Here is a 26,861-nt window from a genome sequence, read left to right on the forward strand (position 1 = left end):
AGATTAGGAGGGAAGCAGAAAATTGGGAATTTTTTACAACCAGTGTCTCTGATAATGGCCTCATTTCTAAAACATTTAGAGAACTGAGTCAAATTTATAAGAATAAGTCATTCTCCCATTGATAAATGGTTAAAGGATATGAACAGGTAATTTTCAGAGGAAGAAATGAAAGTTATCTATAATCATATGAAAAAATGCTCTAGATCACTTGATTAGAGAAATTCAAATCAAAACTACTGTGAGGTACCACATCACACCTGTCAGACTGGCTAATATGACAAAACAGGAAAATAATAAATGTTAGAGAAGATGTGGGAAAATTGGAACACTAATGCATTGTTGGTGGAGTTGTGAACTGATTCAATCAATCTGGAGAACAATTTGGAACTATGATTAAAGGGCTATAAAAATGTGTGTATACTCTGACCCAGCAATACTTCTTTTAGGGCTATATCCCAAAGAGAGCATAAAAATGAGAAAAGGACTCCTTTGTACAAAAATATTTATAGCAGCTCTTTTTGTGGTGGCAAAGAACTGAAAATTGAGAGGATATCTATCAATTGGGGAATGGCTGAATACCACAACTTTGTGGTATATGAATATGATGGTGTACTATTGTGTTATAAGAAATGATGAGCAGGTGAACTTTAGAAAAACTTGGAAAGACTTATATGAACTGATGCTGAGTGAAGTGAGCAGAACCAGGAGAACACTGGACACAGTAACAGCCACAGTGTGCAATAACTGACATTTATAGACTTAGTTCTTAGCAATGCAGGGACGTTAGACAACTCCAAAACACTAATGGTGCAAAATGCCATCCATGTCCGGAGAAAGAATATGGAGTCTGAAGACAGATTGAAATATACACTATTTGGTCTCTTTTTTTGTTTTGTTTTGTTTTTTCTTGTGGTTCCTCCCATTCATTCTAATTCTTCTATATAACATAATTAATATGAAAATATGTCTAATAAGAACGTATACATTGAGCCTATATCAAATTGCACACCATCTTGGGGAGGGGGGAGGGCAGGGAGGGAGAGAAAAATTAAAACTTATGGAAGTGAATGTTGAAAACTAAAAATAAATAAAATTAAAAAAATTTAACCTGTTGATTTATGTTCATGAATTCTGAAGGAAAAATCCTTTTATTCAACTGTAGAATGAATAGTGGATAAAGAGTGAGATCATAAAGTCATATATTTCTTGTTTTTCTTGAATTTGAGTTAATTTTTTTAACTGTGGTGAGAATCCCAAATCAACCACAGAATTACAGAGACCAAAGTATGTCATCAGAACACTAAATAGATGATCAAAATTCATAAATCTCACTCTCAGTTCCAAGTTCAAGTTCCAGGTGAATTTTGTTCATAGTCATAAAATGCATTATTCAGACACTAGTTTAACTGTAAGAAGCAGATTTCAGACCGGTAAGTGATTTTGATGTCTAAGACATGCTATTATTAACAATTACAATAGTTAAAAAGTATATAATGCTCTTCAGTTACAACACACTTTCCATTATTTCACTTGATCCTCATAAGAGACTTACAAAGTAGATTATGAAATTATTATTCCCCTTTTGAAAATGATTAAGCTGAAGTCTAAGGAGCATAGCTTCCTTGCTCAAGGTTGCACAGATTGTCATTGGTATCTCTGAGAACAGAGCCCTGGTTCTCTTTTCTCTCTATTGCTAGCTTAAATTTATGCAAGGTCCAAAAATAATAATAGCTAGAATGTAGGTAATAACTGGCTTATTGATTATCCATTCTGCACAAATGACACCTTAAATGTCAATAAAATGTGCTGGAAAGAGTGCTGCAAAGTTCTCACCTTGGAGGCTTTTACTTTTTGTTGTCTTAACTAGTCTTTTTTTTACTGGTTGATAAGCTTAGAACTTATTCAGTTGTTGCAGAGGATGTTTTACCTGCTGGAAGATGAAAATCTTAGTTAGGCTTAACTAAGGGAATGAATTCTTGATGTATGATAAGAATGACTTGTGCAAATACAAGAAATAATGTAGAGCTTGGGGAATAGTTCATTCTAATTTGGCTAGAATATCAAATGAGAATATGAAATAAGACTTGCAAAGTTAAGTGATGAGTCCTGTCCAAAAGCTTTTTTTGTTGTGCTGTGCCAGTGATTTGCCTAAAGCACAAGTCTAACTATATCACTCACCCTACTCAAAAACTCCAGTGGCATTCCATTAACTAGGATCAAATATACAGTCTTCTTTAGGACTTCTAAAGTACTTCTCAGCCTGGGCTATTCCTACCTTTTCAGTCTTCTTACACTTTACTCCCCTTTACTCCCCTCCACACTCTTTCATGAGTGGAAACAATGGCTGTTCCTCAAACATGCCGCTTCATTTCCTAACTCCATGCTTTTTCATTGGCTTTCCCTCAGGCTTTTCTCTCCTCACATTGGTCTCTAGGCTTTCTTGGTTTCCTTCAAGACTCAACTCAAATAATCCCACTTTCTTCAAGAGTCCCCTTCCTGATCTTTGTTTCCCACAATTCCCTTTGGAATTACCTCCCATTTGTAAATGTACAGTGTACCATATATATCTTATATGTACATAATAGTTGGAATGTTGTCTTTCCATTAGAATGTGAGCTCCTGAATGAGAATGTTTTTGCCTTTGTTTATGTCCTTAGCACTTAACACTATATATGGCACATAGTAAGCTCATAATAAATGTTTATTGATTGAAAGATTGATTAATTATACTTGAGAATAATATGTTATACAATATTTGAACTTTTTCTCAACTTCTTGAGTGCAATCTAGTAGTCCCAAACTCAATTCCAGCTTTATTTTGAAAACGTTTTGATGCATGTATCATACTATTCCTTCCCCCATCATTGCATAGTTGTATGTGTTTTTCCTCTTAGACTCTAAGGGGGATCTATTTGCCCACTGCATGCGCTTGTTTATGCGGGTTGAGTGCTGTTGGGCTAACCAGTGACTTGATTTTGTTCATCTAAGTAAAAATAGCATTAAAATAATCCACATTTTGGAAGGGAAATAGCTCTTGCAATCCATCCTATTGTTTCCATTATCACTACAAACCCTCTATCTAGTCTAGGGGACAAACAGGGTTTGATAGTGATCACATGAAGAGAAGTGCCCAAATTCATTAAGGAAATAAATTTAATTGTATCAGCATTGGTTAGATCCCCATCAGTCTTTTAAGAGAGACACAATCTGTGCCTTCAGATATTTGGATGTCTTCCATGGAAAAGAGAGATATCTTAGGAACTCAAGAGATCTGAAATAAGCCTAGGGACAGAACAATTTTCACTAACTAGAAGAAGACACCTCTAACAATCAGAGCTATTTTAAAATGAATGGGCTGACTCATGATTTTCTGTTCTCTAAAACTGTTTAGGCAGAGTATGGATGACCACTTGCCAGGATTATTACAGAAAACTTCTTGTACTAAGCAATAAATAAAGTTGCTGGGGATGGAAGCTCAATTCCAGGTGGACAGTCTCGGGCGGGTAAAGGTGGGAACTTCTAAATCTTAGAGTTCTCACGAGGCCCCCCCAGGAAATTACTGGGAATCGAGGTGAACCAAGCTATCTCATGTATTTCCACCTCTTCCCATGAGAAACGTGATGGGAGAGAGCTCTCCCCGCCCTCGAGATTGTCCCGGATCTGGGCACACTATTGTTATCTAACAGCACGGTATTCAGATGCAAACTATGCTGCTGGAGAGTTTAAGTAGGATCAGAAAAGCCTGAAAGTTCTCTTGGGCGGAGGGGCGTGGAGCGGACAGGACACAAGGCTCCGCTTTTCCTCTCTCTTCTCTCCCCTCCCCCACTTACACTTCTACTTCCAATCTCTTATTGTAAGATCTTTGCCTCCTTGGGAGATTCTTCGCTCCCTCCTAAGGAAGAATTTCCCTGCACTTGTAACTAGACCCTGAAATAATGCTCAACCCTTGTTCGACTCTGGAACGTCCTTTCTCTCATACGAGCATCCGGTTTGGCCAACCGAAGACCTCCAATAGAGGTAAGGGAAGACTCGGGTAGCCCTCAGGCCTCTAGGCCTGGCATAAAGTGATCTTTAAGGTCCCTTCCAACTCTAAGATTCAGACATTCTATGAAATAGGAATACAGAAATTTGCAAAGGCTTTACAGCTCCCAGAAAGTGGACTGAGGCCATGCACAAGGGCATCTTCAATAAATATTAATTAAATTAGATGTTGATGATGCAACATTGGAGATTAATTTGTTTTCCACTAGTATTTCACAGTAAATATTAATTGTTGCTTGAAATGTTCTAGCTATTCACCGTCACCCTCACCTGTCATCCCATACACAAGGTCAATGAGAGTAGCTCTAACTAGTTGAAATCAGGGCAGTGATTATCTTTTTAAAGAGGAAAGTTGAGACCGAGGGGACTCAACTGAGTTCCCCCCCACACTCATCCAAATACCTTTGAAAATGACTCTAAACAAATTCTAGAGCAGCAGAACCCACAAAAAGATGGATTGAAACAAATTTCCAGCCAAGACAACTTAGAAAGTTGTCAGGACATACTTGAAGAAAGAGAAAGTGAGAGGCAAAATGGGGTAAATTATCTCATATGAAAGAGGCAAGAAAAAGGTTTTATGGTAAAAGAGAAGAGGGGAGAGGTGAGAGGGAGTGAGTAAAACTTACTCTCATCAGAACTGACTCAAAGAGAAAGGTGGGAGGTGATAGAGCAGATTGCGGGGAGAGGGTAGTAAGAAGCAAAACACTTTTGAGGAGTAACAAGGTGAAAGAAAAGAGAAAATAGAATAAACTAGGTGGGGTGGAGGTAGCAGTGAATAGGATGGAAGGAAATACAGTTAGCAACAGTAAATGTAAAAAAATTTTGAAGCAACTTTCTCTGATAAAGGTCTCATTTCTCAGACATAGAACTGTCATATTTATAAAGATAAGAACCATTTTCCAAGTGATAAAAGATCAAAAGATATGATCAGTTTTCAGATGAAATAATCAAAGCTGTCTATAGCCTTTTGAAAAAATATTCTAACTCATTATAGATTGGAGAAATGCAAATTGAAAGAATCCTGAGGTACTGCATTACACTTATTAAACTGGCTAACAGGACAGAAAAAGAAAATGACAAATTTCGGAAGGGACATGAGAAAAGTGAGACTTTGATGCTCTGTTGGTGGAGTTGTGAATTGATTCAACCATTCTGTAGAGCAATTTGGAGCTATGCCCAAAGAGCTATAAAACCATGCATACCTTTTGATCTTCCAGGACCACTATTTCCCAAAAGAGACAAAAAAAAAAAAAAAAAAAAAGGAAAAGGACCTATATGTACAAAAATATTTATAGCAGATTTTTTTGAGTGGCAAAGAATTAAAAACTGAGGGGATGCCCATTAGCTGGGGAATGGCTGAACAAGTTGTGGCACGTGATTATGATAGAATACTGTTGTACTACAAGAAAGGATGAGCAGGATACTCTCAGAAAAACCTGGAAACATTTGCATGGGCTGATGTAAAGTGAAATGTACTGAGTACAAAATAACAATAATATTGTAAGATGATCAGCTGTGAATGACTTAGCTATTCTCAGGAATACAGTGATCCAAGGCAACTCTGAAAGACTAATAATGAAAAATTCTGTCCATTCCCAGAGGAAGAATCTGAATACAGATTGAAGCATACTTTTATTTTTCTTGAGTTTTTTTTTGGTTATCTATGTTTTCTTTCACAACATAACTATTATGGATATGTTTTGCATGACTACACATCTATAACCTATATTGAATAGCCTGCCTTCTCAACGGGTGGGGGGAAGGGAGAGAATTTGGAACTCAAAGCTTTAAGAATGAATGTTAAAAATTGTTTTTACAGTAACAGGAAAAATAAAATACTAAATAAAGAAAAAAGTTCATATTTACAACTGTATTTTTACTGTTATACTTTAATTTGTATAGAACTTTGTGTATTATGCAAACTAGAGATAAGTCATTTACAAAGGGCTTGGTTTTATATTTGAAAATCAGTTGCAAAGTGAAATTAATCTAATGTCTCAAGATGCCAAGATTAACAACTGCTTACAATACAAAGTATCTGAAGAAACTCACCATCCTTGAGGAACAAGAGAATAGGAAAAGTAGGATTTATTTCTGCATATAAATATTGTCTAGTTATCAAAGACACTGTTTGTTCACTATTTTTTTCCTTAAAACAGAAATGTAGAGAAGAATCTGACCAAATTCCAATAAAATGGAAGAAGCCATCTTCATGGAACACCTTTATCATTGATTGTATAGCGTTCCCTCTGCCCTCTCTAACATCCACCTTCCTTTCTTCTCAGCTCCCCATCCTCAGATGGGGAGCGCATACGGTTGGAAGAAGAGATGATTTTAAGTGAATAAAAATAAAGACAGCTTATCTGTTTGTCCTTTGAGACATTCAGAGGTGAGGCATAATATAAATTCAAGACTCAGTTCACTGTTTCTTCCTAGTTGGAGCAGCTATAAAAAACATTGTGAAGTAGTGTGTAGAGGATTGGGATTAGGTTCAAGTCTCATTCCTGAAACATATTGGCTGTATGACCTCTTAAGGAGGAATTCACTTAACCTTTCTGCATTGGGTAAGGGAGGTTCTTATACTGAAAAAATTATGTATTCTGTCTTTAAGCCTAAATAAGCTATGCCTCATCTAGCTCTTTTCATAACTCTAACCTGATATTCTCCCTTATCTGCTTACTTCCTTTCCTATTTTATGGGAATAAAATTCCCTGAGTTCTAGACTTTCTACCTTTGACTCAAGTGGAATAGTATCCAGGTCATTAGATATCCATATAATTGGAATTTCCATTCTTGTGATGTCTTCCCTGAAAAGGGAAAACAGAAAACAAAATGAGGCAGAAGTAGGGACACCCAAGGGACAGTTATTTGTATTATTGGTGAAGAAAACAAAGGGAGTTCTAAATACAAACATTCCAAGCAACATTAAAGATTATGACAACTTAGGATGAAAAGGTCTATTTTGTCCCACATTCTAGGGCAAAAGATACAATTCAGTCAGCCAATAGTACTTTGGGGAATAGAATATTCCCAGTTCCCTCAGGCAAAAACACATTTTTTTCTTTGTATGTGTTAACAATGCTTCAGAGACATATAAATGATTCAACAAAACTAGGTATGCAGTACATTTCCAGTCAAATTATTAGAGTGAAATATAATGTATTCATAGCAGTGAGAGAAACAGTTTATTTCAAGAAACTCATAATACAATTTAGCCATTTTGATTTTATGTCTCTAGGCTTGTTTGTTTTAATTAAGGTTTCTGTGCTTTCTGTGGTTTTCTTAGACTGTGAAATTTGTTATTTAAGTTCAACCTGGCCCCCTAATTTTAAGGATTAGAAGGCAAAAATATTTTCTAACCAGTGACCCTGCTATAAAATGAAAGATATATGAAAATATGATGGTCTAAGACAGGGACTGTATCTTAGTTAAATTCTATATCTTCTCTGTATATAGTAGACACTTAATAAATGTTTTTTCTATATTAAATTCAGTTGAAATATAAACTAATCATCACTCACTAAAGGTTTTAGGAGCTATTGAAAGCAAGTACCTAATTCAAGCACACACAAGGTTAGAGTTATAGTAAGAGCATCATAACAAAAAGATGTGAGATTTTTGATTTTTCTATTTCAGGTATCATATGTTTATGTATTCAATTGCTAAGGGCAGCTAGGTGGTCCATTTGTCAGAGCACCAGTCCTGGAGTCAGGAGGAGCTAAGTTCAAAATCAGCCTCAGACACTTATTAGCTGCGTGACCCTGGGTAAGTCACTTAACCCTGTTTGCCTTAGTCCATCGCCTGTAAAATGAGCTGAAGAACGAAATGGCAAAAAACACTCTAGTATCTTTGGCAAGAAAACTCCAGATAGTGTCACATAGCGTTGCATATGAGTGAAGCAACACGACAACAAAAATCTAATTGCTTCCCAATTAACTTTACTAGAAAAAAAGAACTATTATCCTTTTGATTTTACATAACTTTGATTTCTTCATTGTACAATTCAATTCAATAAACATTTATTTAAGTGCCTACCATGAACCAGGAACTGTACTAGACCTAGAGATACAAAAAGAGGCAAAAGATAGTCTCTTCTTTCAAGGAGTTTATATTCCAAGGAGGTGGGGCATACAAAGAAAGACACACAGGATAAACAGGAAATAATTAAAAGAGGGAAGGCACTTAAGGGGAAGTTTTAAAAGGCACTTAAGGGGAAGAATTAAAAGAGGGAAGGGACTTAAAGTGTTGGGATTGGAAGCTCAATTCCGTGTGGATGGTCTCGGGCAGGTAACGTGATGGGTGGAGTCTCCCTGCCCTCGAGATTGTCCCGGATTGGAGCACACCTAGTTACCTAACAGCACGGTATTGAGATGCAAACTGTGCGGCTGAAGGTTAAGTAGGATTGAGGAAGCCTGAAAGCTCTCTCTTAGCACGTGTGGAGCCAAGAGGACAGTAGGCTCCGCTCCTCTTCTTTCCTCTCTCCCCTCCCCCTCTCTCCCCGCTTGTACCTCTACTTCCAATCCCTTAAGCTTAGCCTCCTTAGGAAATCTCCCCCTCTTCCTCCTAAGGAAGACCCCCTGCACTTGTAACTAGACCCTGTAATAAAGCTCAACCCTTGTTCGACTCTGGAATGACCTTTCTCTCATACGTTTATCCGGTTTGGCCAACCGAAGACCTGGGACAGGTAAGAAAGACTCGGGTAGCCCAATACAGGCCTCTAGGCCTGGCATTAAAGGAAACCAGGCAGGTCAGTAGACAGAGTGGAGGTTGGATGCAGTTCCCCAAAGTAAGAGGTGCTGAATATAGGGGTAGGGGACAGGGACTAGACCTGCAATTTCACTGATGTAAGAAACTAATCAGGAAAATCCTTCTACCGTGGCAGGTCGTCACCTTCTGCTCAGCTGACAATCTTACAAGGTTGCCTTGAACAGGGAACAGCTACATTGCTTACATTTGCACAGTGTCAGTGAAGACACTTTAAAAGGTCTCTAAATGGAGAAGCAGTGTGGCACAGTGGGTGGAGAACTGGTCTTCAAGAAGGTTTGAGCAATCATCATACACAGTATTTTCCTAGTTCTGCTTACTTTACTCAGTTTCATTAAATTACTTCAGTTTTCATTACATATTAGTCTCCCCATGCCTCTAAGAATCCTTCAGTTTCCTTGTTTTTTATGGCAAAGTCCTTCTGCTACATTCAGGTAGCACAATTTGTCTAGCTATTCCTAACTAAATTCCATCCCCTTTGACTTTCTTCAGTGATTCAAAGAGTTTGTAATCTCAGTGATGTATGTACTCAATCCATGTAGATAGAAACTTATCTGTGCTTGCATATAACTCTTATTCTTATCCATAAGTAAATCGTAGAGGATTTGCCCAGTGCAGTGAAAAGCTACCTCTGGGTCTTTCAGGATTTGGTGCATCCAGTTTGAGCACCCAGGCTATCCATCTGTTATCCTTCACTTTGGCTATATTCACCAGCTCAGTTCCTCAGGTGATCACACATTTGTGGGATGATATCCTTTATAGGACTCTTTGGCTGCGTGTCAATTTTGGTAATAGGATATGCTTACTTATGCCCTCCATGTGTCTCTCCATTATGACTTGAGTCATTTGTGATTCTGATTCTTTGGAGATATGGTGGTCTAGGATCAAGTTATATGCCATCATTACGAATATATTTGTCTTAAAATGTGTGGGTGTGAGTGTGCTTGTGCATGCACAAGTGTGTAACGGGAATTCTTGGGATCAATAATAAAAGTACTAACCAATTTCCAAAATGCAGTCTATCTAGCTTTTTCTTCCATTCACTTTTAGACCTAACTGTTGATCTTTAATGCCTGTACATGTGTACACACACACACACACACACACACACACACACACACATACCTTTGTTTCAAAAAGGTTCTATCATAGATAGAGACAGGTAGGTGGAGGTGTTGTGGCAAATGGTGACACTTTCACATTGCTAGGTCATAGTGCTGGACCTGGGGTAAGACATAGCTAGGTAGCACAAAGGATACAGTGCTAAACCTGGCGTCAGGAAGATCTAAGTCCAAACCCTGCCTCAGATATTTACTGACTGTGTGACTCTGAGTAAGTCACTTAGTCTCTCTATGCCTCAGTTTCCTCATCTGCAAAACAAGGACAATAATAACACCTGCCTACATCATGAGGTTAAGGTAAAGATGAAATGAGATAATATTTGTAAAGAGCTTTGCAAACTGTAAACACTATATGTATGCTAATTGACATTATTATTACAACTATTGTTATAGAAATTATTAATAGAAATGTTATCAGATATTAATATAATTAGATATTAATCATTAGATGTAATTAGTTATTGGACATTAATATAATTAGAATTAATAGAAATATTATTATAGAAATTATTAATACTAATTAAGAACAAAGTATATTACATTGCTAATTGATATTATTAATAGATTAATTAATATTATAATTATATAAATATATAATATTTATTATGTAATATATATTATATATAATATAATAATAATATATATACATGATCATAGAAACTACAGACCATAGGTTTCATAACTTTTCTCTTGTGTGTATGTCACAGACTCCTTTGGCAAACTATTGAAACCTATAAGCCTCTTATAAAAATGCTTATAAATGCATAAAATAAAATATATAAGATTATAAAGAAACAAATTACATTGAAATAAAGTTATCAACACCTAAAAAAAAAAAAAAGGTCATGGACCTTAGGTTAAGAGCTCCTGCTATAGACACTGAGACTGTATCTTTAAAAGTCAAGTGGACATGATGCAGAAAAAACAATTTAAGCTGGAATCTGGAAGTTGGAAGTACATTTGAAAAATATCATACTATGAGGTGTTTTTCCTTATGGAGTCAGGAAGAGAGTATGTGTTTGTGAATAGAATTTTTTCTCTCTTGTCAATGTCTCTTTAAAATCATGGTGTCCAGAACTCTTCACAAAATTCCAGATGTAGTCTGAGCCAGGCAGAAATACAGCAGGATTGTTGTTTCTCCTTTTGCAGACACTCTACCATACTTCCATTAAGGTGGTATGGGACCAAATGAGCTTTTTTGGCTGCCACATGACACAGTGGTTCCTACTGAGTATGAAGTCCACTAAAAACCACAGTTTGCTTACCTATAAATTGTTTTCTAGTTATGTCAAAGCAAGGAAAGCAAATAAGCATTTATCAAGTATCTACAAGGTGCCAGGCGTTGTGCTAATGATGGGCATACAAAGAAATGCAAAAGTAACCCCTGTTGTCAAGGAGCTCACAATCTGAGGTGGGGGTGGGGTGGGGGAAGAGGAGACAACATGCCAACAAACATACAAATGAGTTATACATAGGACAAATTGTAGATAATCTCAGAGGGAAGGTTCGAACATTAAGGAGGACCAAGAAAGTCTTCTTGCAGAAGGTGGAATTTTGGCTGAGACTGGAAGGAAGCCAATATCCCCTTATACTTATGGAGCTGCTTTCTGAACCCAAATAAAATCTTTATTTGAATCCTCATTAAATTTAATGTTCTTATATTCACTCGTCATCATAATATATAGGGATTTTTTGAATCCTAGTTACATCATCTACTATGTTATCTATTTATAACAGCCTTCCATGACCTAGAGATTTAATAAGTAAGTCATCTTCTTAAGTCATTGACTAAAATTTTGAACAACATAAGACCAAGAACAGTGCACTCTGCTCCAGGTTGTTATTGATCTATTTGGATCTGATTTTTCAACCCTTTCTTAATCCATCTAATTAGATTATCATGCAGACAAAATTTCTTTATTTTGTCCACAAGGATATCATGAGACATCTTGTTAAATGTCTGGTTGAAATCCAGACGTAAAATGCCTATAGCTTTCCCCTGATCTAACAATCTAGTAGATCTGCTAAAAAGGGAAATCATGATGAGGCATACCTTGGTTTTTTATGAACTCACATTGACTCATCATGATTCCCTTTTTTCTCTTCGGTGCTCACCAACCTTTTATAATTTGAGAAGTTTTCCAAGAGTTAAAATCAAACTCACTGACCTATAGTTAGAAATATCTCAGTGAAGTGAAAATTTTCTTTCTCCCTATTCTGTCACATGATTCCTCAAAGATGATTAGCAGCAGCTCCATAAACATATCTCTAGTCACCTGGAATCAATTACTTACTCAATAAACATTTATTATGTGCTATGTGCCAAGCCAAGTTAACGGGCATTTATTAAATGCCCACTGTGTGCTAGGTACTGAAATAGGTGCTAAGAATATAAATATAAAAATAAGACAGAACTTGCATTCTAATAGGGGAGACTTTAAGTTCATATATTGAGAATTTTAAAAAAGAGAATAAGTTATAAAGCAGTTAAATACAACATAGTTTGAATGGGGGTGGCACTGCCAGGAGCGGATCAGGAATGACTTAATATATAAGATGCTGCATCTTAAAGAAAAAGAGAAATTCTATAAGGCAGAGGTAAGGAGGGAGTGCTTTCTAGGCATGGGACCTCATTAATGAAAAGCTATAGGAATGGAGGGTGGACTATCATGTGTTAAAAAGAGAGAGAAGACCCATTTTGAATGGATGACAGAATGAATAGGATAGCAATATCCAATGAGGCTAAAAGTATAGGTTGGGGTCAAGTTGTGAAGGGATTTAAAAACTTAGTAGAAGTTTTTTTTTTTTCCAGAAGAAATAGAGAATTGTTGGATTTTATTAAGTCAAGAAGTATCATGATCAGATTTATGCTTACAGAAAATTACTTTGGCTGTAATGAGGAAGATCAACTGGAGTAGGAAAAGACTTGAGGAAGCTAAACTAATTAGCAGTTTATTGCAGTAATCAAGGTGAGAGGTGATCAGAGCCTCACATAAGGAGGTAACTATGAACAGAAGGGGTCATATGCAAGAGAAATTGTGGAAGTAGGAGTAGCAACATTTCACAACTGATTGTATATGTGGGATGAAAGGGAATGAGGCGCTAAGGGTAATGCTGAGGTTTGGTGGTGCTTTTGGTAGATATATAAAAGTTTCTAGAAGGTTTTGGGGAAAATTAAGCTCTATTTGGTAACGTCAAAATTGACTTCCATAATAGTCATGTTGTGAAAGTCTGTATTTCCCTCCATCCTATCCTTCCCCCCATTTATTCTATTCTCTCTTTTGACCTTGTCCCTCCCCAAAAGTGTTTACTTCTAATTACCCCCCTCCTCCCATTTGCCTTCCCTTCTATCATCTCCCATACCCCACTTATCCCCTTGTCCTCTACCTTCCTGTAGTGTAAGATAGATTTTCATACCAAATTGAATGTGCATGTTATTCCCTCCTTAAGCCAAATGTGCTGAGAGTAAGCTTCACTTTTTCCCTCTCACCTCCTCCCTTTTCTATTCCATTGAAAAAGCTTTTTCTTGCCTCTTTTATGAGAGATAATTTGCCCCATTTCATTTCTCCCTTTTTCCTCCCAATATATTCTTCTCTCACTCCTTAATTTTATTTTTTTTAGATATCATCGCTTCCTATTCAACTCACCTTGTACCCTCGGTCTATATTTGTACAATCCCTCCAACTACCCAAATACTGAGAAAAATCTCAAGAGTTACAAATATTATCTTTCTATGTAGGAATGTAAACAGTTCAATTTTAATAAGTCCCTTATGATTTCTCTTTCCTGTTTACCTTTTCAAGCTTCTCTTGATTCTTGTGTTTGAAAGTCAACTTTTCTTTTCAGCTCTGGTCTTTTCATCAAGAATGCTTGAAAGTCCTCTATTTCATTGAATGACCATTTATTCCCCTGAAGTATTATACTTAGTTTTGCTGGGTAGGTGATTCTTGGCTTTAATCCTAGTTCCTTTGACTTCTGGAATATCATATTCCAAGTCCTCTGGTATCTTAATGTAGAAGCTGCTAGATCTTGTGTTATCCTGATTATGTTTCCACAATACTTGAATTGCTTCTTTCTGGCTGCTTGTAATATTTTCTCCTTGACCTGGGAACTCTGGAATTTGACTACAATATTCCTAGGAGTTTTCCTTTTGGGATCTCTTTCAGGAAATGATTGATGGATTCTTTCAATATTTATTTTACCCTCTGCTTCTAGAATATCAGGGCTGTTTTCTTTGAAAATTTCATGAAAGATGATGTCTAGGCTTTTTTTTTATCATGGCTTTCAGGTAGTCCCATAATTTTTAAATTTTCTCAGCTGGATCTATTTTCCAGGTCACTTGTTTTTCTAGCAAGTTATTTCATATTGTCTTCTATTTTTTCATTCTTTTGGTTTTGTTTTATAGTTTTTTGATTTTTCATAAAGTTATTAGCTTCCATCTGCTTCATTCTAGTCTTTAAGGAATTATTTTCTTCATTGAGACTTCGGATCTCCTTTTCCATCTGGCCAGTTCTGCTTTTTAGGACATTGTTCTCCTCACTGGCTTCTTGGATCTCTTTTGCCATTTGGATTAGTCTATTTTTTAAAGTGTTATTTTCTTCAGCATTTTGGGGTCCCCTTTAGTGATTGGTTGATCCATTTTTTTATGATTTTCTTGCATCACTCTCATTTCTCCTTCTAATTTTTGTTCTATTTCTCTTACTCGCTTTTCAAAATTCTTTTTGAGCTCTTCCATGGCCTGAGACCAATTCATATTTTTCTTGTAGGCTTTAGATGGAGGAGCTTTGACTTTGTTGTCTTCTGTTTGCATGCTTTGGTCTTCCTTGTCACAAAAGTAAAATTCTATAGTCTGATTCTTTTCTTTTGGTGTTTGCTCATTTCCCTAGCCATTTACTTGACTTTTGAGCTCTTTGTCAAGGTATTTATCTGCTTCCATTGGGGGTGGGGGGCATACTGTCAGCTGTTCAGGTCCCCACAATCTGTGGGCCTAGAGCTCCAGAAATAGTGGCTGCAGCTGCCCCTGCTGCTGCCGTGGCTGCAGCAGGTTCCTCCACTCCCCCTTCCCTCTGCCATCCTGGGGCTGGATCTGGATCATTCCACTATCCTGCATTGGTCCCACAGGTTTTTCCCACTGACCTTCCAATTTATCCTCAGCGTTTTGAGGTCATGATGTCTGGAAATCACCATAGGTTTGAGAGATTCAGTCTCCCCAAGCCTTGCTCAGGTCCCCTCTGCCCACTTGCAGCCCTCCCTGGACTGTGCTCTGCTCCCAGTGTGGCATGATAGACACTTCTTGGTGGCCTTCTAGGCTGTTTTGGGCTGAAGACTTGCTTTACTCCGTCATTCTGTGCATTCTGCAGCTCCAGAATTTGTTTAGAGCCATTTTTATAGGTATTTGGCTGGGCTTGGACAGACTGCTCTAGATAGTCTGTGCTGTCACTCCACCATCTTGGCTCTGCCCCCTGCAACACATCATTGTAAAGAAAGAGGTGAAATCTTAAATGAGAAGGTGAAAAGGGGAGTCATGGGAGGCATAAGAAGAGGAGAAAGTTTGGAGTTGTTTTTGTCATGAGTGAGACAGAGAATTAATTCAGAGAGAAATAAAAGATTGTTTTGTTACTGCAATCGAGGACCCAGTTGAGGTTAGATAACATGAATTTATAGTTCAACCAAGTAAGCAAAAGTGTGTGACTTCTTCCAACTCCAACACTATGGAAGAAGGAGCAGAGGAGGTGAATAATTGGTGTAATCTAGGGCTGAGGTCTGAAAAGAAATAGGTAGAAATAGAACAACTGTTGGAGAATTTGAGAGCGTAGGACAATAATGGAGTTAAATTGATTTACTACAGAAGTAAGATTGAAAAGCGAGAAAGTGAAGTCAGAGCAGGTTAATAGACTGAGAAATTACTGAGGGTTAGAAGAACTGGAGGTTGAAGAAAAGGTTTAGGAGGGGTGAGTAATAGAAAAAGATGGAATACCAGGAGTTTTTGATTAAATACAGAGCAATGTTAGAATTTTTCATTAAAGTGGCAGGGTCCATGTGGCTAACGGGGAGATACTGGGTGAGATCATGCTTCCATGTGGCTATAGAAGTGAAGAGATTTAAAGAGACCAAAGAATTAAGGGAGAGCATCAATATGTATGTTGAAATTGTCTAGTATAATGCAGGAATTGGGGAGGCAAAAAGGAGTGAAGCATAGAGAGTTGGAACTGGAGGAGGTTATGATCAGAGGTTTTGTTGAAGAGTGTGGAATCCTTGTGGGTAATGAGGAGATTTATTGAGTCAGGTGCTCTGGATGAGCAGCTCATGGAACTAGAGGGGATCGAAGAAGCAAGAAATTGATCTCAAGAGGTTGAGAGAGCATCAGTATAGATACTAAAGTCCTCTAATATGAAGGTAAGAGTTGGGGAAGAAAAGATAGTTTTCAGGTGTCAAACTCCTTAAGAGCAGAAGTATAATGATTTGGGGGCCAATATTCAATAATCAAAATGATCTTGATTGGGTGGAAAATTTTAATCTTGGGAACGTCAACTGAGGAAACATTGCTAAGAATAGAGAAAAAGATCTCCTTTTGTAGGGGTGGGGTAGAGTTTCATTGGGCAGTGTAAAAGGAGTTGGGTGAAACAGTGGGAAGAACACCTATTTTGGAGTTAGAGCATCTAGGTTCCAATTTCAGCTTGCCATTTACCATTCAACTTCTCTGTGACTCAGTTTCCTCCTCTCTAAAATGAGAAGGATGAACTAAATGTCCAATCTAAATCTAAGATCCTTTCTAGCTCTCATTCCAGGGCAACTAGGTAGGTGGCACGGGAGATAGAGTTCCAGGTCTGGAGTGAGGAAGGCTTATCTTCCTGAGTCCAAATCTGGCCCAGACACTTACTAGCTGTGTGACCCTGGGCAAGTCACACACTGTTTGCCTCAGTTTCCTCATTGGTAAAATCAGCAAGAGAAGGATATGGTAAACCACTCCAAGATCTTTGTCAAAAAAAACCCCAAATGGGGTCATAGAGAGTCAGACATGTCTGAACAGCAAACAGTTCTCATTCCATGTTTCTAGTTCATCTAGACCTCATGACAACCTCCTTGAGCATGGCTCGGTGCTTTCTTAGCATGTTCTCACTCATCCTAGGATTTAATTTCACCTTTTATTTCACTTAACTAGCTATTGACCTAATCAGGTTTGTTCTGTCTTTGCCAGCTTGATGCTCATTCACCTTTGTAGAGAAAAGACATAACTAGATTTCAAAGGAAATGTTCTTCTCACGTTGCTCCAGGAGGGGGTGTCTAAGCTTCATTATTTGGCCTCTTTACCTGAAACCTTTCCCTGAAGAGACAGGGCTTGTAACTTATGCAACAGAGGTCTGTATGCCTTAAGTCCCTAGTGAAAAGGGAGAGACTGATATTTCCCCTGGATGCTGACATAGTCCTGAGTCAGGAAAAGGGATTGACATCTGGGTTCCAACTGACCTCTTTCCTCAGAGGAGGGGCAGAGACTCATTCAGGGATTCTAATTTGCTAGAAAAGGAGATTCCAGAAGCGGCTCAGGTGTTCTGTTTGATTTGTTCCTGTCTAATGTCAACTCACTGAGCACAGAGCATTCAGTGTTTGTGTCTGTGCTCCGCAATGGACTTGCCGAGGTCTATTATTTAGAGAATCCTCAGACTTAATGTCTCCTTTCACATTAGAGACAGATAATTAGAAAAAATCAGTCCCCTCCTGAATCTGTTTTAGTGATCAGTCAGGGAATTAACTTTGGGGAATATCTAAGATGGCAGATACGTAGGACTTTTCTTTCTTTTAAATTATGTTCTCATTTTCCTTGTACCTTGTCATCTTCTGCTGAGTATGCACACACACACACACACACACGAGTGTAGGTATGAGTATACATGTGTGAATGTACACATATATACACATATGTATACATACAATATGCATATATGTATGTATACATATGTTTCTATAATGAAAGAGATCAAAAAGGATCACAGACATTTGTTGATAACTGAAATGAAATATGTATATGAAATATTGTATCATATATCATACATAATATAATGCATCATGTGTTGATAATTAAACTAAAAAGGAGATTTTTAAATATACATTATATGCACATATAGTATATGAATATAATATTTCACAAATTACATATATATAATATAATATACATACATATATATTTCATCTATTTAAGTTCAGTTATCAACAAATACATCTGTGCTCATTTCTGATCCCTTTTGTTATTGTAAACCTTAAGGGAAGAAAAGAATTGTGAATTTTTAGAGATGGGAAAATATTAGTTGATATTCCTTATAACTGAAGAAATTATTCTAGATTTTATCTTGTGTTCTCCTCTCATCAAGGCCCAAGATTTCTGAAAGACCCTTCTTGAACACTCTAGTTGAACTTGAAGGTCAGGATCTCACCCAAACAGCAAAAGGAAAGCCCATACAAAGGAGAAGTACTAAGTCAGGAGGAATTCAGATCATTCACTTCATGTAACAAGATGACCTAGACCAGAGCAGACCTAAAATTTAGTACCGATTCCATGCTTTTGCCCATATTTCCTTTGGCTGAAATCTAGGTGGGTAGGTGGAGGAGAAGGTGAAGTAAAAGAAACAAATTCTTATTTAGAAAAGGGAGTCTCCATAAACCTCTAAGGACTGTAGAGTCCCCTAGCCACATGTATTGACCTCACACTTCAAGTTCTGATTTATCTAAGATGGGAATGAAAGAATTCTTATTCATCTGCCTAGCATACCTGGTTGCCTAATGCTAGGAGGTGGAACAGAAAGGGATGGGAAGCTTATGGGATGGAGTCTTACCTTTCTTCATGACAGGTGTTGATATTTACCAATATGTACACTATCATGGTTCAGTAGGATCTCTTAGCTTGACATAAAAACACAAATACATTATTTGTTCAACAAACAAACACTAATTAAATTCTTACTATGCACAAGGTACCAGATTAACAGAGAGAGGTATGGCATGGCTTCCCCCCTCTAGAATTTTATAGTGTAATGTGTGAGATAAAGACACATGCACAAATAACTGGAATATAGAGCAGCATTGATGAATAGCATATAAAAATATAAACTAAATGCTTTAGAAGGAAGAGAGTACTTGTAGCCAAAGAGATCAGGAAAGGCATGTGGAACTTGGTGAATTGCTAGGATTTTCGTAGGTGGAGCTGTGTGAAGTTGGATGAGTCAGAAGAGGGAGAGAATGACAAAAGATAATTGCAAGGACAGTGAATGATGGGAACACAAGCAGTGAGTGAGGAGGGGCAGAGCCAAGATGGTAGAATAAAGTAGGAACTAACTTGAACTCTACCGAATTCATCTCCAAACAATTATAAAATAATGCTTCAGAATGAATTCTGGAGTAGCAGGACCAACAAAAAGATGAGGTAGAACAATTTTTCAGCCCAAGACAACTTAGATGAATAGGAAAGGTCTGTCTCACTTGGGTAAAAGGTAAATGCAGTCCAATGTAGGCAGCATCCAGGCAAGTCAGAAGCAGGCTTTGCCCCAGCAAGCCAGTGGGAGGCCCCAGGCTTCTGCCTTGGTCAGCATCAAGGCCACATGGCCTTCTGGGTTTGATGCAGCAGGCTGACTGCACAGCAAATCAGTGGCGAGACCTTGAGTCCCTGGAATAGCAGGTCAGCAGCCAGGCCCCATGAATAAAAAGCTTGGGACAGTTTCCCTTGCATTTCAGGAGCAGAGCCCAACTTTAATGTCACAAAATCAGCTGGAAAATGAGCAAAAAACATCTCCCCCAAAATAAAAAACAAAAAAAGAACCTGACCATAGACCTATTACTATGGTGACAAGGAAGATCAAAATGAAACACAGAAGAGGACAACAATGTCAAAAAGTCTTCGAGCAAAGCTGCAAAGACAAATATGGATTGGTCTCTGACCCAAAAAGAACTCCTAAAACAACTCAAAATGAATTTAAAAACCCAAATAAGAGAGGTAGAGGGGAAAAATGGGAAAAAAATGAGAGTAATGTAACAGAATCATGAAAAAAGAGTCAATAGCTTTGTAAAATTGGAAAACATATACAAAAATTAACTGAACAAAATAACTCCTTAAACAGTCGAATTGGGCAAGTGAAAGCTAATGACTCCATGAAACATCAAGAAGCAAAAAAACAAGAAAAAAAATCAAAAATAGAAGAAAATGCTTAGTATTTCATTGGAAAAACAACTGGTCTGGAAAATTGATCTAGGGGAGATAATTTAAGAATTATTAGACTACCTGAAAGCTGAGACAGACAGAGAGAGAGAGAGAGAGAGAGAGAGAGAGAGAGAGAGGACATCAAATTTCAAGAAATTATCAAGGAAAACTGCCCTGATATCTAGAACCAGAGGGTAAAATAGAAATTGAAAGAATCCACCAATCACTTCCTGAAAGAGATCCCCAAATGAAAACTCCCAGGAATATTATAGTCAAATTCCAGAGCTCCTAGGTCAAGGAGAAAATATTGCAAGCAGCCAGAAAAAGAAATTCAAATATTATGGAGTCACAGGTAGAATGACACAATATTTAGCAGCTTCCACATTAAAGGAGCAGAGGGCTTAGGATATAATATTCTGGAAGGCAAAAGAACTAGAATTATAATGAAAAATAACAAACCCAGCAAATCTGAGTATAATCATATAGGGAGAAAATGGATATTGAATGAAATAGAGGACTTTCAAGCTTTCCTGATGAAAAGACCAGAGCTAAATAGAAAACCTGACATTCATACATAAGACTCAAGAAAAGTGTAACAAGGTAAACATGAAAGTATAATCAAATGGACTCAGAATTAAACTGTTTACATTCTTTTGTGATGATACATGTGATTCCTTAGAACTCTGTCATTATTAGGGAAGTTAGAAGGATTCTACATATACAGGGTGCACAGGTATGACCTGATTATGTTTGGATGATTTAAAAAAAATGAAGAGGTGAGAAAGAGGTAAGCACTGGATAAAGAGAGAAAGGAGTGATAGAACGGGGCACATTTTCTCACGTTAAAGAAGTGTGAAGCAAGGAGGAGCTTTTAGAACGGAGAGGAAAATGGAGAAAGGGTGGCAGAAAATGCTTGAACTTTACTCAAACCAGAATTGGCTTAAAGAGGGAAGAGTATATATACTCATTTGGTGGGGTGTACACACTTTCTTACCCAATAGGGAAATAGGAGGTAAAGGGGATAAGAGATATGGGGGAGATAAAAAAGGAGGGTAAATTAAGGGAGTCAGTGGTCAGAAGCAAAACAGACTTTTGAAGAGGGACAAAACAAGGGAGAAGAATAAACAGAAGAAAATGTGATGGAGGGAAATACACAGTATTTGTAACTGTGAATGGGATGAAATCACCCATAAAACTGAAGCAAATAGCATAATGGATTAAGAAACAGAATGCAGTAATATGTTGCTTATAAGACACATACTTGAAATAGAAAAACACGCAGAGAGTTAAAACAAAGGACTGGAGCAGAATCTATTAACCTTTAGGTAAAGTAAAAAAGGCAGGAATAGCAATCATGATCTCAGACAAAGCAAACGTAAAAATAAATAAAAGAGACAATCAAAGAAACTACACTCTACTAAAAGATGTTATAGACAATGAAGCAATATAAAAGAAAAAATTAAGGGCAAGTTTCCCTGATAAAGACCTCATTTCTCAAACATATAGGGAATATAATCAAATTTGTAAAAATAACAGTCCTTCCCATTGATAAATGATCAAAGAATATTAATAGGCAATTTTCAGAAGAAGAAATCAAAGCTATCTATAGCCATATAAAAATATTCTAAATCACTACTGATTAGAGAAATGAAAATTAAAGCAACTTTAAGGTACCGCCTCCTATCTCTGAGAAATGACAAATGCTGGAAGGGATGGATATGGATATGGGGATGGATATGTATAATAATAATTGTTGGTGGACTTGTGAATTAGTCCAAACATTCTGGAGAACAATTAACAATTATGCCCAAAAGGCTATAAAACTGTGCGTACTCTCTGACCCAGTAATGCCTCTACTAGATCTATATCCCAAAGAGATCAAAGCAAAAGGAAAAGGAACTAAATGTACAATAATATCTAAGCAGCTTTTTTTGTGGTGGCAAAGAAGTGGAAATTGAGAGGATGCTCATCAATTGGGGAACATCTGAACAAGTTGAGGCATCAGATTGTGACAAGAAAGGTGGTTTCAGGAAAACAAAACAAACAAATGTGACAAGACCTATATGAACTGCAGCACAGTGAAGTGAGAAAAACCAGGAAATCTTTCTATACAGTAATGTTATAATGATGATCAATTATAAAAGACAACTACTCTAATCAATACAATGATCCAAGATAATTCCAAAGGGTTTATGATGAAAACATGTTATACATATCTAGGGAGAGAAATAATGAACTCTGGGTGGGAACTGAAGTATAATTTTCTTGCTTTCTTAAATTTTTTTTTACTTTTTTGCAATAGGACTAACATGGAAATACTTTGTATGATTTCACATGTGTAATTGATAACAATATTGTTTGCTTTTTCAGTTGATGAGCAAGAGAGTATGAAGAAAGGGAGAAAATTTGGAACTCAAATTTAAAAAATAAAAAATTTAAAAGTGAATAAATAATGAATTTAAAAAATATTTTAAAAAAGAAATAATGAACAATGTAAACAAATCGAAAAATATTTAGTGCTCAGGAATAGGCCATGTTAATATAATAAGAATGACAATACTAACAAACTTCACTAACAAATTCAATACTAGACCAAACTACCAAAGGGATACCTAGATGATGTAATAAAATTCATTTGAAGAACCAAAAGAACTAGAATATCAACGAAAATAATGAGAAAAAGTAGAAATGAAGGGACAATAGCACTTTTATATCAAATTCTATTATAAAGCAGCAATCATAGAAACTATTTGGTAATGGGCAAAAAAAATGGAAAAGTAAATCAATAGAGTCAACCATATAAGAATGAAAATCAGAAATAATGAAACTCAATAATCTAGTGTTTAACAAACTAGAAAATATATAATATTTCAGAATAAATTCTCTATTTGATAAGAACTTCTGGGAAAACTGGGAAGGTCTGGCAGAAATTAGCTCAAGCCATTATCTTAAACCATAGGTTACAATAAATTCAAAATGGATTCATGACTCAACTATTAAAGATCATACCATAAAAAAATTAGGAGAGAAGGAACTATGAAAAGGAGATGAATTCTTAAAGAAACAAGGGGCAATTACAGAAGATAAAAGATAATTTTGATTGCATGAAATGGAAAGGTTTTTACATCCACAAAATTAATGCACTTAAGATTAGGGGAAGCAGTCAACTGGAAAAAATGCATCAAGTATATTTAATGAGGATTTGGAATTCAAGAGATGTAGACAACTAGCAAATATACAAGACCAAAAGTCATTCATCAGTTGACAACTGGTCAAAAGATGTGAACAATCATTCAAATGAATACTCCAAATTACTACTACTAACAACAATGCAAATCAAAACAATCCTGAATTTTCACCTCATACCCAGTAAATTGACCAAGATTTCAAAAGACGGTAAGAGTCAGTGTTGGGAGAATTGTAAAGAGATAGGCATACTAATGTATTCTTGTGGAAGCTGTGAATTCGTACAACCATTCTTTAAAGCAATTTGGAACACACAAATAAACTAAATAAGATTTCAGTACCTTTTGACCAAGATAATTCAATGCTATCAATAAGGGTACCACCGTTCTCCCATTCTTTCTGGCTTGCAATCTAGCTGTCCTCCTTGACTCTTCATTCTCTCTCGTCCTCCATATCTAATCTTCTGCCAAAACTTGTTGATTTTACCTTGGTAACATCTCTTCTCTAACACTGCCCCCATCTTGATGCAGGCCCTCATCCTCTCACAGTTGGGCTATTTTACTAGTGTGCTGGTTGGTTTCCCTTCCACAAGGGTCTTCCCACCCCAGTCCATCCTCCAATTCAGCTGTCAAAGTGATTTTCCTAAATGAGTACAAATCTGCCCATATCACCCTCCTCTCCATTCAATCAACCCCAGGATCAAATGCAAAAGCCTCTGTCTGGAATCCAAAACTCTCTATAACTTCTCTCTCCTAACACCATCCCACAACTTACCACTCTTCTCATTTTATACATATATGATGCAATGACATTGATCTGCTTGTTGTTCCTGGGATAAGACACTCTTTCTCCCAGTTATTAGCTTTAACCATTAATGTCTGCAGACAGCCTAAGAATTATGTCCTTCTTAGCATCCTTGGTCTTCTTTTCTATTGCTACTATATCAGCATGTCTGTCACAGGGGAAGGAAGGTACATAGGACTTGTGCTGATATAGAGATGGAAGAACCAGAGACTTCAATTTCTTTGTACAGTTATTAAATAGCAAGTCCAGTTTCTCTGTTTTCAGATTCATCTAGTATTCTTTCCACTACAGCACGATTTGAGGATCATTCTACATTTTTGTCTATTTCATTAATCAATGTATCTAAAATAACTCATTGCTTGGTGGTCAGCTGTTTGGTAACAAGTCTCTGCACACTTAGCTAGGCTGGTTTTCATATAGCAGATAAATCTATTATTAGAATGTTACCTGAAGCCTTTCCACCTTGACAGAACCCACCAAAACTCGTATTCTACATAAAAAGTCTTTGAGAATTCAGTGTCACTTCCATACTGTGACAAGGTATGAGAGGACTTTGATACTAATTTTGGATTCATATTTTGACAACACAGACTTATATCTCTTATTATTATATCACTATTTCAGACAGAATTCTGACATTCTGCCACCTACCAATGTTGATCATTTCTTTGGCACCACACTCAATGCCTGCTCCAAAATTATTCTTTTCAAAGCAACACAATTTTAAATAAAGAAAGCACTAATATATTTCATGTATACCTAGATAATTTATATTCACATTTTAATATCTAAAATATAAAACATCTCATATTGATATAAAATATAAAAAATAATTTATGTTTGAAACCTTATCTTTATTTATCCTTTCTAGACGTGATATATCCCAAGTTAACTAAAGGAATATATTCTAGACTATAATAGATGAAAGAATTACTTGGGATTATTGTTTCTGACCTTTTCTTAAAAAATAAGGGCCAAACTTTCTTTCACTTACTATAAGTCCCAAACCATGTAAATTCTACAAATGACTTTGATCATTGTGAGAACACACTAAAGATCTTCCTGTGGGGGCTAATTCATTGGTTCAGGAGAGAACAAACAATGTTGCACAGCCTTGATGAAAATTTTTAAATTAATTTTCCTAGGTGGAAAATGGAAGCCTAGACAAAAAAGGAAATTTTGACAGCCAGGGTTTTAACTTATTGGTAGCAACGGCTGCAGCAAAATCTTTGGTGCCTGAAAAACTTGACATGCAAATATTAAGACATTTTTGTGGGGTAGAGAAAGGAAGAGGGAAATTGGGTTGCCCAAGATTGAAGTGATATGGCCACTCATGGCCCAGTCCCAATCCCAATCAGCTGGGAAACTTTAACCTGCTCAATTTTTTTCTGCTGTGGATGAGTTTACTGACACTTCCGCTTTCCAGTTTCCCCTTTCAGCAGCCTAGTAGTCCTACCAGTCCCAAAGACTTCAGCTCACATCAGCTCAGAAGCCCTGAGCTCATCAACCTCACCCTTGTCAGCAGCAGGGACTACAGGTGTGCACTACCACACTTGGTGAGTCATTCTATTTAATTCAATAAATGTTTTTATTAAGTGCCTACTATGGACAGGACATCATACTAGGCATTGGGCATAAAAAGACAAAAACAAAACACTTGTTACCATCCTCACCTTTCTATGCCACTAACATAAGTCCCAAATTTGTATTCAAGTCTCAAGGTGAAATACTTCACTTCCTCATTCCAATCAGCAATTTAAGTCTACCAGACCCCTAGAAACCTTATACTTCACAAGATTTATCTAAGTTTCCATTCTTCACTCTTCACACTTCAAATCCATCTCAATTACTTTTCTGAGATTATTTCCTCTTTAAATAGTTTTCCACTTCACTATAAAATGCAAGGCTAGAGAGTTAGGCACCCACATTTTATGGTCAAGTTGTTGTCAGATTCAGTTCTTTGAATTTTCCCTGTTTACTTCTCAGCCTCTATAGCAAGTTTTTTAGAATATGGCTGGGCTCACATTGTATTTTGAAGATGATAAGGATGGTAGCTGTGGTGTAGTTTGGAGTTCTTGGCTTTATTTCCCATTGGTTTTAGTTCTCTCCAAGAAAAATAATGTTCTGGGATAATACTGGTTGGTGTTAAGTATACTTATGGTTGTAGTGGGAGTAGGTTTTAGAACAGAGAAAATTATCAGCTTGTAAGACTAAATGAGTTATGGTGGATTTGCAGAATCATCCAGTGAGGTTAAATTGGGTGAAAATGTTTCCTTGTAAAGACCATTTTTTTTTTTCAGCAGAAGGAGGGCTGACTATAGAGAAATATTGTCCTCTATGAAGAAATACCTAGTCCTTGCTCTGGGAGAGAATGTCTATTTTGCCACCATTTGGGAGACAGTCAAGAAATGTTAAGGGAATTCATCAGAATTCTGAATAAATACTCTAGCTGGAGCAGCTTTATATTTCTAAATATTTTGATTATGAAACTCCTATCTGTGGTAATCTAGGTGGATATCCTTTAACTTGAAAGAATACCACATTGTTATTTGCCATGATTTGATATGTATTCATTCAATAAACATTTATTAAGCATCTACTTATAAAGTGAATGGTCTTCCCCACCCATTAATAGGCCTCAGACACCTTTTGTTAATTACTAATGAGGCACTAGGTCAGGAGGGTCATGCTCTGCAGCCTTGAAAAGAGTATAAATACTCTGAGGTGAAGTTTTGCTTTGGGAATTATTTTTTTTGGAA

Source organism: Notamacropus eugenii, chromosome 2, assembly GCF_028372415.1.
Source record: "Notamacropus eugenii isolate mMacEug1 chromosome 2, mMacEug1.pri_v2, whole genome shotgun sequence".
NCBI lineage: Eukaryota > Metazoa > Chordata > Mammalia > Diprotodontia > Macropodidae > Notamacropus > Notamacropus eugenii.